The following is a 12,112-nucleotide window of genomic DNA, read 5'->3' as shown; positions in this document are numbered from 1 at the left end:
AAGATAAGAGATGAGGCTGGAAAGGAGGCCAGGGGTCCATTCATAAAGGGACTTGCATGACATAATGGCCAGTTTGGATTTACCCCCGTAGGCAAGGGATCCATTGAGTTGTCTCAAGCGGGAGAATAACATGGACAGAGTTGTATCCAAAGATGGTAACTTTAGCATTCATGTGGAGGATGTATTTGAGAAGAACAGGCGTGGAGCAGGGAGACCAGTTAGAAGATTACCATCACAGTCTAGATGAGCAACATCAAGGACCTGAGGTAAGAGCAAAGTGGACAGACGTGAAGGGACAGTGGGTGAATGAGATTTAGTGACTGATTAGATGTGGGGCGTGAACAAGGAAGGGGATTTAGGATGACCCGTAGGTCTGACTTAGCATGTTCTTTGGGTGATGGTGCCATTAACTGGCATAAGGAGGGAAAAGCAAATTCAGTATTGGCTCAATGAAGGCTGGGTTATCTGTATCACGTCCAAGTAGAGACGCCCAAACACACGTGCGGATGGTTGCAGCGTCACGATGGGCACACGCACAGCATACAAGAGCATTCATGGGGAGTGACTTCCGAAAACAGGTGGTTCCAGCGGGATAGGAGTAAGAGCAGGAAGGAATAGTGGAACGGATCTTCTCTAGAGCAAGCGAAAAGTGACTAGAGAGCAAAAAATGGAGGGGGAACTGAAGAGAAAACAGGATCCACGTGAAGATAAGTTTGGTGTTTCGTGATGCGGTTTCACAGTGGTGAAATCAACATGCGGTGACTGTGCCCAAATAGTGAGCAGACTCTTCAGTCTGAGGCTTTCCCTGAACCCGTTTACCTTGGTCGGTTCACTGTGGTCCTGAAGCTCTTCCTCGGGCTCAGAAATGGGATTTATTGTATTTGTTATCATTATTGTTGGACTGGAAGTGGTTCCATTTCTCAGCAGTGGCCTCACATTGACCCAACACAGCAAGACTGATTACTCACATGTAAGCACACGCCTGAACGCGGTGCATTGACTTGCAGGGGCAACTATCGTTGGCTGTCTGGCCGGCCAGGACCCAGTCCATGGGAAGCCAAACGCTAGGAGCTTGCTGTGGGATCATGGGCTAGTGATGGGGATTGTTAGGTGATTCCAGTGTTCTCTAGTGGCAGACCCTGAGTTATCATGTTCTCCCTCAACAGGCACGGATAGACATTCCAGTTGACCTAACACGCAGGCATTGCCTACTTCTTACTCTTTGGGTTCCCCTTGCTGGCCCTTCTAGTCACACCTTTTCTCTAAACCAGGCTCATTGTTTGCTTCTGCTTGCCAAGTGACAATCACTTTTTAGCCCCATTTCCCTGGTATGACTCACAGGTTTTGATTGGAGTTTGGCGTTATCCCAAGCTCTTAAGAGTCCCTCATTTACAGAGTAGGCAATCGTTTGATTCCCTCCTGCGGGTTACATCGATTGTGTAGTTTTACCCAGGAAAATCACGATGACAACTTCCCAGGTCTCACGGGGCGGTCCGCAGTCACCCCCCTGTAAAGAAGAGTTGCAGAGAGCTTAGATGAGGAGCATCGGCTTAGATGTAAAAGTCTTTGAAAATCTGGCTAAGGAGTGTGTGCCTTGTCCTGTAAATACTGGGAGCCCCTGGAGATGTGGGTTGGGGCAGTGCGGATGGCTTGATGAAATCCACATTCGGGGGACATTGATCTGGGGCTGGGGGTGAAGTGCATTCACATAAGGAGAAACCAAACACCAAGAGCCCAGCCAGGAAGCTGAGATCATGCAATTGGATGAAATATGCAAGGCTGGAACTAAAATGGTGAGAAGGTACGGCATGGAAATGCCACGTTGAATGGTCATTGCAAAGACAGAAGCAACAAGACTTGGTGACCCAAGGGCTAGAGAGAATACAAAGGAAGAAAACATTGGTACGCTATTTTTCTTGAGTTGTATGATTGTTCCTGGCAGTGTTTCAGGTACTTAACTATACTCACTTTAGGTGTATGTTTATAAGCACTACGTATGTAAAACTGTGGTTTCAGTGGGATGAACAGTCTGTCAGAGTCTGGCACTCCCACCCTGATTTACTTAGGACATTTAACAGAATGAGCATTTTATAGAATTATTTTTTTTTTTAAACTCCAACCTGTAGGCTAATCTGGAATATTTTCCTCTCTCAGATCTCTTCGGAGGAAATGTTCCTGATAGAAGCAGGAAGTTTGGAAGAATAAGGAATAGAATTCTGAGAGAATAGTGGAGAGGGGAGTGGGGGGGGGGGCAGTCATTCAGTAAGCTTTTAGTAGTCACCTACTAGATGCCTAAGGTGGCGTGAGGTGCCGTGGAGGCTACAAAAGCTACATAGCTGTTTCATTTTGCAAGAGCTTAACGCCATCTCTGGAGCCAGATCCTACTCTAAGAAATAACCAGAAGCAAGCAACATAAAAGAGTGTATAACTGAGCCGCTAAGCCGTGGGTACAGATTAGCGGTATTTACGTACAGATGAGTGATGGGCCTCTGGAAGCCATAGCAGAGAAAACAGCAAGGTTAGGAGGACAAAAAAATCATAGCTTGAAAGGAATAGGCAAACTGGGACTGGTAAGTTTAGTTAACAGATTCCAGAAGGATTTATCCTCTCTATGTTGTTCCCCCCAGAGGTTTATTCTTTGCAGAACACTTTTATGTGTATTAATCTCATTTTAGCCTTGACACAATCCAGCAAGGGAGGCAAGGTAGGGATTATAAGGGGAAGGATGGGGGGAGGATTTGGGAGAGATTTATGCTGTAGAAACAGCAGGATTTTATGACCAATTAATCTTCTGGTTGAGGGTGAAGGACGAGCTGAGGATGACCCGCCCCCACTCACTCATTCACTCATTAAATCACTTGTTCAAGTACTTCTTGAGGGTCTATTGTGTGTCTGCTCTATGCTCCAGCGCTGGGTTTCCAGATTCCTGGCTGGGACTATCAGGTGGATGAGAGTGCCTTTGCCTGCCGCAGGCAGCAGTGGAGGGAGGATGCCTGATGCTGACTGTCCTTCAGATTTCCACCCTGTGAGTTCGGGCCGCCTTTGGGACACCCAGGTGAAATTGGCAAGTAGGTAATGTGACAGAACAGTTTGGCTTTTTCAGGAAAGAAGTCTGGGACATGAAATAGATTTGGAAATCGTTAGCCTGGAGGTGAGCGTTAAGACTGAGAACGGGTTAGGTGACCTAGGGAGATCTTGGTTAAGACATTTAACAATTCTGAGTTTTCAGTTTCCTTCTGTGGGAGATGGAGAAGATATCTTATAGCACAGGATTGTCTTTGATCAGATGAATGTGAATGGGCCTGGGAAACAGCAAAGTATTATAGATATTGAAAATGCTATTACTGAGGGGCGCCTGGGTGGCTCAGTCGGTTAAGCGACCGACTTCGGCTCAGGTCATGATCTCACGGTCCGTGAGTTCGAGCCCCACGTCAGGCTCTGTGCTGACAGCTCAGAGCCTGGAGCCTGCTTCTGTTTCTGGTCTCCCTCTCTCTCTGCCCCTCCCCCATTCGCACTCTGTCTCTTTCTGCCTTTCAAAAATGAATAAATGTTAAAAAAAAAAAAAAGAAAATACTATTACTGATATTTCATTACTATAGTATCTGCACCTTCTCTAACCGAACAGCTTAGCAAATTCCTTAAAGAAGACCAAATTTTGCACCAATACCCCTCTTTTATCTTATTATCATCACACCTCTAGGCAGAGGTCAAGAGCTAAATATGAATCGGTGTTGATATTTTGGCTTTGAATAGAAAATCAAGAATATCAGACTAATTCATAAATGCGTTTTAGAAATGAGAGATGTATCTGATCAGGAACGAAGGCAGGAAGATAATGCAATGCAGAAGGTTGTACTTTCATTCAGCTTGATTTCTGAAAACACAGCTAATGAAGAATGAATAGGAAAGAAATATGTTCAGAGAGCCTGACCATTGAAGAGTGAGGAAGAGGGGAAATTTATCAAAATTTGAGAGGAACATTCAAGTTATGACCAGGAAACCCCCTGATCGTCAAAATGAAAGCCAGGGGGAAAGCCAGGATACCTTTAGAAAAATACTCAAAGCAGACTTGGAGGAGACTAAATTTAGGAGTGCTGTTTTGATTGAGTGCAGGGATGAAATAGTGACCAGGAGGGTTTTTCCTTTTCTTAAGATGTGTTTTTTGTGTTTGTTTTTGCCGTTTCCGGCTGGCTAAGACTATGATTTAAAAACAACTTTCTTGGGGCGCCTGGGTGGTGCAGTCGGTTAAGCGTCCGACTTCAGCCAGGTCACGATCTCGCGGTCCGGGAGTTCGAGCCCCGCATCAGGCTCTGGGCTGATGGCTCAGAGCCTGGAGCCTGTTTCCGATTCTGTGTCTCCCTCTCTCTCTGCCCCTCCCCCGTTCATGCTCTGTCTCTCTCTGTCCCAAAAATAAATAAACGTTGAAAGAAAAATTAAAAAAAAAACAAAAAACAACTTTCTTAGGGTAATCTGTATTTTTCAGATGATGTGACTACAGCTAACTTCATGTGTTAGGACCTGACTGGGAATGATGAGGAACACACCTACGCTCAGTTTTTAATTTTTTATACAGGGTGATACGAGAGCGAAGGTTGGGTGCCGTGGCCAGTCGGCCCGTCGCGTTTTCTGGCTTGTGTTAACGGATAACTGGGAGCATTGGTTCGTCTACTGAGCAAGTAGCCACTCTACCTCAGACGTTCAACACGAGGAGTAAGTCGGGTTGCCACATACTACAAAAGGGCTTACTCTTCTACCGACAGAACACCGTGGGTAGTTTCCTGAAACTTTAATTTTGGAGACCTCACATACTCAAACGGCAATGCTAGTCTTCCTCAGACTAGAGGAAATTAGTGTGAAATGTCTGTGTTATTTGTGCTTCTGCCGTGACAGAAACTGAAAGAACCGAATGCTTTATTTCCTCGTGCAACCTACGCTGAGGTGCTCATACGTGCTAGACATTGTGCAAACTGCTAGAAATACACGGATGAAGAAGAAGGCCTTGCTCTTAGGAACCTTCCCGTCTAGAGGAGAAGACAATGCCAGGGTTAGGCTCAGGGCACACTTCACACAGGTGTCAACACGAAAACGGGAGTCTTCAGGGATCAGCAGGACGTGGCCAGTGGGTGAAGGGTTGAAATCCCAGGCAAGGGAGAGAACCCACAACATGAGAAGACTCAGTAGGGGGCTTCGAAAAGTTCACGTTGCAGTGGGAGGTTGTATGCTTGTGGGTGGAAGGTTGAGCTGAAGAGCTGGTTAGGGCTAGAAGGGCCTCACCCTCTAAAAAAAAATCTGGAGTTTTACCGTGAATGTAATGGGAAGCCTCCTAAAGAACAGTTAGCGGGCACTCTGATCTCCTTGCTTTGGGGGAGACGCTTCTCTGTAGGCTGAATTACTTTGAGAGCAGAGGTGGTTTTGTTCATCGCCACTGTTTCCCCTCAAATATTCGAGCGCCTTCTGAACGAGCACCTGAAAGCCAGGGATGCAGGAGAAATTCGATTCAGCCCCTGCTGTCAGGGCGCTTGGGAGAGAGATGCTAACGTGCACCTGCTCACAGCGGAGCGGTGAGTCATGGGTTTCCTGAAGAAGGGGAGGCTTTGGAGAATCAGCAGTCCAGGGAGGCAACGGAGGGCTGGGGGACATTCAGAGAGAGGAGAGCGGCAGGCGCAGCCAGGGGAGGAAGGACAGGAGCCGGAGTGCGCGTGCATACCTGTGTCGTGGAGCGAGTGCGGAATGACCGCAGGTGCAGGACCCCGGAGCGGGTGGGAAGGAGGCTGGGGGGGGGGGGGGGGTTGCTGAAAGGAGACATGCTGGCCAAGAACAAAGAGGAACATGTCCTCCAGCAAGATTGGAGGAAAAGGAGGGTGGATGTGACTATGGATTGGTTTCAAGAGGGGGTCAGTGATAGATACAGTTTCAGTAATCATTTGCTTAGTCAATCATGTAATAGTATGTATACCCTTAGCACCACAGAAGCCAGATGACCACCAGCAGATCTAAAATGCTTCTACCCAGAAATCTGCACCTACCTGCTCTGGCCCTCCCCGCTTCAGAGGACCTCTATCAGACATCCCAGGTGCCACCGACCTGGGAAGGGGGTGAGGAAGCCTTCACAGCAGCTCTATGTCCCAGCCCAGGGAGAAGCTTTCCTCCGCCTCCTCCTACACGAGTCCTGATTCAAAGGGCGTTCACTCACTCACTCCCTTCCAGCCAGTTTGGTATTTCCGTGGAGACTGCTTTCCTCTCTCCTCAAATCTGTCTCCTTGTCCTCAGATTACTCGTCGAGAGGATGGGAGTGAGTGAAGGGAAAGGGGGAATCCAAAAGGCACGCTTGCTTTAAGATGATTTTACTCACTGAAGTCATTACAGATGACACGGTGACCTCCGAATGATCCAGTAAATAAATAGAAGTACAGGTGAAAACAGGACTGGCCGTGGGCCGACAGCTGCTGAAGCTGGACGATGGGTTCACGGGGTTTCATTACACTCTTCTCTCTATGCCTTTGCCTGTGTGCAACTCACCGTGATTAAAAAGTTGAAAAATAAATAGTTGGGATTTGAATTGCGAATTTACAATAGTACTTCATTTTTGCCGGTTAAAGTGAAAGAACATACATTATTTAGCAATGTAAAAAAAAAAAAAAATGCAGGAAGTGTCTTATGAGAACATTGCTGGGTCGGATCTCTCCTGCCCTCTCACCTCTGGCTCCAGTCTTTGGTGGTGTTATCTGTACTCTTCCTTCTTGGTCTTAATCAGAATCACCAACTTCATTCCTTCTGTCTGTGCATGCTTGTGAAAGGAGCACCCTCCTTTATCTCTGTTAAAAATTTGAAAGGGTAGGGGCGCCTGGGTGGCTCAGTCAGTTAAGCGGCCGACTTCGGCTCAGGTCATGATCTCATAGCCTGTGAGTTCGAGCCTCGCGTCGGGCTCTGTGCGGACAGCTCAGAGCCTGGAGCCTGTTTCGGATTCTGTGTCTCCCTCTCTCTGACCCTCCCCCTTTCATGCTCTGTCTCTCTCTGTCTCAAAAATAAATAAACATTAAAAAAAATTTTTTTTTTTTAATTTGAAAGGGTAACCCTATTGTAGGGAAGTGGCCATTTAAACCTTAACCTAAGCCTAACCTTTCCCTGGTCTGGACTCTTCTTTCCACCCCAGCTGTGACGTTGAAGTGATGGGGAGTTCCTGGTCATCCTGTTTTTCAATTACCCGCCCCCCACCTTGGGCGTCTCAAAATTAAGCCTCCTTTGTCCAGCTTTTTCATGGGTCTCTGATGTTTTAAAAAGAAGTGTCTAGAACTTCTTCTGCACCAAAAAGATGCTTAACCATATGGGCATGCAAAACAAATTTCAGATACAAACGATTATTTTCAGTTGAGATCACATTTTATTGAGAAACTTGAAGACAAGTTATGAGTCAAAAGATAAGGAACCAACTAGCGAGAATAGCAGATGTTTTGGGTGGAGCCTGTGTCACGGGCTGGGGCAGAGTAATTCACATTCAGCCTTGTGAATGTCTTTTCCTCCGGGCCTACCCTATTCCATTTCACCTTCTTAATGGCTCTGCATTTCTTCAGGATAAAACGGGAATTTCTCAAAGAGCACGTAAAATTAGTCGAGATCGGACTCCATGTATCTCTCCACTTAACACCTCAAGGTTTCCTTCCCAGAACCCTTCCTTGATGCCTCAAAATCATACTGATTTCACCATTGGGGCTTCCAGAGCTTCCATCTATCCCCCCCCCCCCCCCATCTTAACTCTTGTTTTCCCTGCTACAAGTTTTTTGGGCTCAGGTTTAGTCTTGGTTGCCTTTGTGTTCGGCACCTGCGAAGTTCCCCCTAATAGCCTCAGTTCCCCTGCAGAAGGGTAACAGCCCCAAATGAAGACAAGTAATTAAACAAACCCTTAGGGTGGCAACAGAACTATTACTTTTCTAGCAGTGGAAGAACACTCAGCCTAAAATATATGACAGAACATCATTGTTTTATTCATTTTTATGGTGTGCCTGCTAGGATCCAGCCACTGTGCTGAACACTACTTCACCTCAAGTATTTTTATCCTACTCTCTCTCCTCCACCCACCTGCACCGCCACGTTCCATCAGATCAGTTAAAGAGTGTAAGCTCTGAAGCCAGCCTGCCTCTTTCTAGCTAGTTTAGCGCACAAATTTCCTGACCTCTTGTGCCTTAGTCTCCACATCTGCAAAATGGGTTTGATAATGGTAAATACTTAATAGAACTGTCGTGAGAACTTGAACAGTTACGATGTGTTAAGGTTTTACAACAGCGGCTTGCCCACAGTCTAGGTTATAGAGCTGTTGGCTATTTATTTCAAAATACATACTCAAAGTTGCTGTGTTTTGTGTATGCATTTTAAAATATATTCTATACCCCCCCCTTTTTTTTCCCCATTTTCCAGTTCGTTTTTGGACTCTTAAGACTTTGTAAATCAACTGACTTCTCTTTGTCTATTGAAATCACAGGATTACCAAAACAATTCAATCTAATTGCAGTCTTCAGGCATTTTTTTCTAAGGAAACTGACATGGAAGATGGCCTCTCTTTTTAGAAAGTAATCAGAAATCTCTCCATGCTGACATTGAGAGAACATCGTCAAAGTTTAGTACTAACTGTAAAATGAAAATTATATATACCTATATATCCATGTATCACCATAACCTGAAGAACAAAATTTTTAAATAAATTATCACCTATACAATATTATATATATTTAAAATTTTTATTTTTTTTTAATTTTTTTTTACATTTATTTATTTTTTTTTTTTTTGAGAAACAGAGTGAGACAAAGCGTGAACGGGGGAGGAGCAGAGAGAGTAGGAGACACAGAATCTGAAGCAGGCTCCAGGCTCTGAGCAAGCGGTCAGCACAGAGCCTGATGCGGGGCTCGAACCCACAAACTGTGAGATCATGACCTGAGCCAAAGTCGGACACTCAACCGACTGAGCCGCCCAGGCGCCCCTAAAATTTTTAAATCCACTAACCTAGATTATGACGATGGTTGCACAGACCTGCACATTTACTAAATATCCCTGAATTGTGCACGTGACACAAGTGAACTTTACATCAAGTCGCAATAAAGGTGGTTTTAAAATCCTATATAAGGTATTCTGTGTAAAGAAACGCAACGTCAGAAAAATATTAAACTGTTAACAGTATTGTATGTATATTATATAATTATTATGATAGCAGTTATTATAAGGAAAGAACTGAGATGAGCTGTCCCGAGGGCAGCTTTGATTTTTTATTCTATACATTTCGGTAGCGGGATGCTTTAGAGTGAACCTGTGTTTATGTATTTTTCATCTGTTTTGTTCACTGCTGTTACTCCAGCACCTAGATCGGTGTCTGCATATAGCAGAGGATCAGTAAATATTTGTCAAAAGAACAAATAAATAAATTACATTGTAAACGTAAAACACAAATAGTGTGCACAATAACTTGATAGGTTTGTGTATGGCTGACTCAAACTTGCTAATTTCTAAGATCCATCTCCAAGATAGATTTATGGCGGTGATGCTTTCCAGCAATTTGAGAACTATTCTTGGAATACTCTGAATGGGCCCCGGCTTTCAAAATTCAGGCTCTGAATTTGATTTTTGGCTGCAAAATTTGGCTCTGAAAGGAGTTTCCACAGTATGTCTTTTAATCAGTCTGTTATAAGGCATGCAGAATAATTTATTCTTCTTGTCTAATACGGGAAGATGAGACTGTAACTGAGGAAAAATTGTGATTTCATTTGTATTCAGTATTACTTTTGAATTACCTGGTTAAAGTTTTTCTTAGACATCAGATAATAGTGGAAATATGGTAGTTTTAGAAATAGTGGAAAATCAGGAGTTTTCAACGTAGTCTAAAATAGGTATTTGAACTTCTCTTTCCCAGATAAATTTGTTTTATGTATGTTAAGGTAAATACTTGTGGATAAGTATTAGAAATGCTGGAATGGTATTATCTGTATTAGTATTTAAACATGGCCACTGGTCATGTATGATTAGTTACAGGATCTGACATGTTTTATCTTGTGGTTTGCTAAAATGGAAGTTTTTTGCTATTTTAATGCATTTGGAAATATATAAAATAATAATATCTTGATTTTAATCTTGGCTTTCCTCTAAAACAAAAGTTCTTAAATCTTTTATAGGCCATAAACCCCTTAAACTTTTGTACCAGAAAAATGTAGATGTTTGAAGATGGTCCAGACCAGGGTTAATAACTCCTATTCTAAAATCATTAAAATGCATGCAGCTCTCCATAGATATCTTCACACCCATAGTTTCCATATATTGATTCATAAATATTTAACTTAAAAGCATGTAATTTGACCAAGGCTTCTAGCTTATGTATGGATGGCGACTTTCATCTTTAACCTGTGGCTCTTCAAGCTAGCAAATTCCGTGATTAGAATATCGTACTCACTTCTCCAGATAGAGCTGTAGGATGATTGGCAGATGGGCTTCAGACTCACATTAACCAAACTCCAGTGGCTTTGGGCAGATTTTAATTTTGTTTAAGTGAATTCAATAGTTTTCTGAACTCTTCGGAGAAAGTCATTACATAATTATTTAAAGGGAGTATAACTAAAGGATCGGCTTCTCAAGATTCCCTTTTTGGGCTTATGATGCTAAGAAGTTCAAGACTAGCCATTCTGGTTTTGAAAGAAGTGGGAATCTACAATCAGTGAAGGGTTATTTCTCATACTTTGCGCTCTTATGAGAACAAGGGAAGGGTGTTGTGGCTTTTAAAAGTGGTTTGGGGAGGGGCGCCTGGAGGGCTCAGTCTGTTAAGCATCTGACTTGGCTCAGGTCATGATCTCACAGCTTGTGAGTTTGAGCCCTGCGTTGGGCTCTGTGCTGACAGCTCAGAGCCTGGAGCCTGCTTCAAATTCTGTGTCTCCCTCTCTCTCTCTCTCTGCCCCACCCACTCTTGTTTGCACTCTGTCTCTCAAAAATGAATACACGTTAAAAAAAAAAATTCTTTTTTAAATAAATAAAAGTGGTTTGGGGAATGTTTATGATCATGGAAAGAGCGTTGGGACAGGCTACAAGGTTGCCTGAAACGCAATGATACAGGGGCACCTGAGTGGCTCAGTCGGTTAAGCATCCGACTTTGGCTCAGGTCATGATCTTGCAGTTCGTGAGTTCGAGCCCCGCGTCAGGCTCTGTCCTGACAGCTCGGAGCCTGGAGCCTGCTTCGGATTCTGTGTCTCCTTCTCTCTCTGTCTCTCTCCCACCCGTGCTCTGTCTCTCTCTGTCTCTCAAAAATAAATAAACATTAAAAAAAAAAAAAAAGACAACGATACAGAGAGAAACACAGTTCAAAAAAAGGAAACTGGAGAAGTCACTGGATTGAGGGTCAAGGATGGGTGAGAGCAGCAATCCTTGAACTGACGATCCAGAGACGTGCTAGTCCAGAGCCATCCAACCTACAGGTGAGAGATTCAGCGGGCCCATCACAGACCTAACCACAGCTGTCACTCAGTTAAGTTAGTGGGGCAGGGAAGGGGTTGGGTGATTACTGACCCCCATCTTCAAAACAAAGAATTTGCTGGTTTCCTGCTCTAAAAAACTTTTCTAGATTCGTGGTATTTGGGGCAAGAAGTATTGGGCAATACTTCTACCTAGTTATAGGTATCCTGCTCTATAACTAGACTTGAACAGTGGGGGAACCCTATGGGGAATAGAGTGAATAATGATGATTTTCAGAGGAAAACAGACCCAGCAATCTCCCTCATGCCCCCAGCAGCTATTACTCCTCTCAAGGCTCTCCCAATCCTGCTGGATCCTAACAGGAAAAGCAAAAGTATATGAGAAGACAAATTCCAAAAAGCCATTGAATTGGTCCAACCAAAGGTCCTTATTCACCTTAGGAAATATATTTTTGTGGGTTAGTGAAAACGGAGTACGTGCTGAATCCGGGGTGGGAATAAATGTTGGATAATCATTCGAGGTGTTCCGCAAGTGAAAAGAGAGAGAGAGGGAGAGAGATGGGTTCGTGCAGTGGTTTTGGATTGAGATACGTCTTCCACATTGGAGAGTCCTGGTTATATGTAAGGGGGAAGAGAAAAGAGCCCACGGAAACTGCTAAGGGATAATTTTGGAA

Source organism: Acinonyx jubatus, chromosome A1 (assembly GCF_027475565.1).
Source record: "Acinonyx jubatus isolate Ajub_Pintada_27869175 chromosome A1, VMU_Ajub_asm_v1.0, whole genome shotgun sequence".
In the NCBI taxonomy this organism is placed as follows: domain Eukaryota; kingdom Metazoa; phylum Chordata; class Mammalia; order Carnivora; family Felidae; genus Acinonyx; species Acinonyx jubatus.
This window is presented reverse-complemented; position numbering follows the sequence as displayed.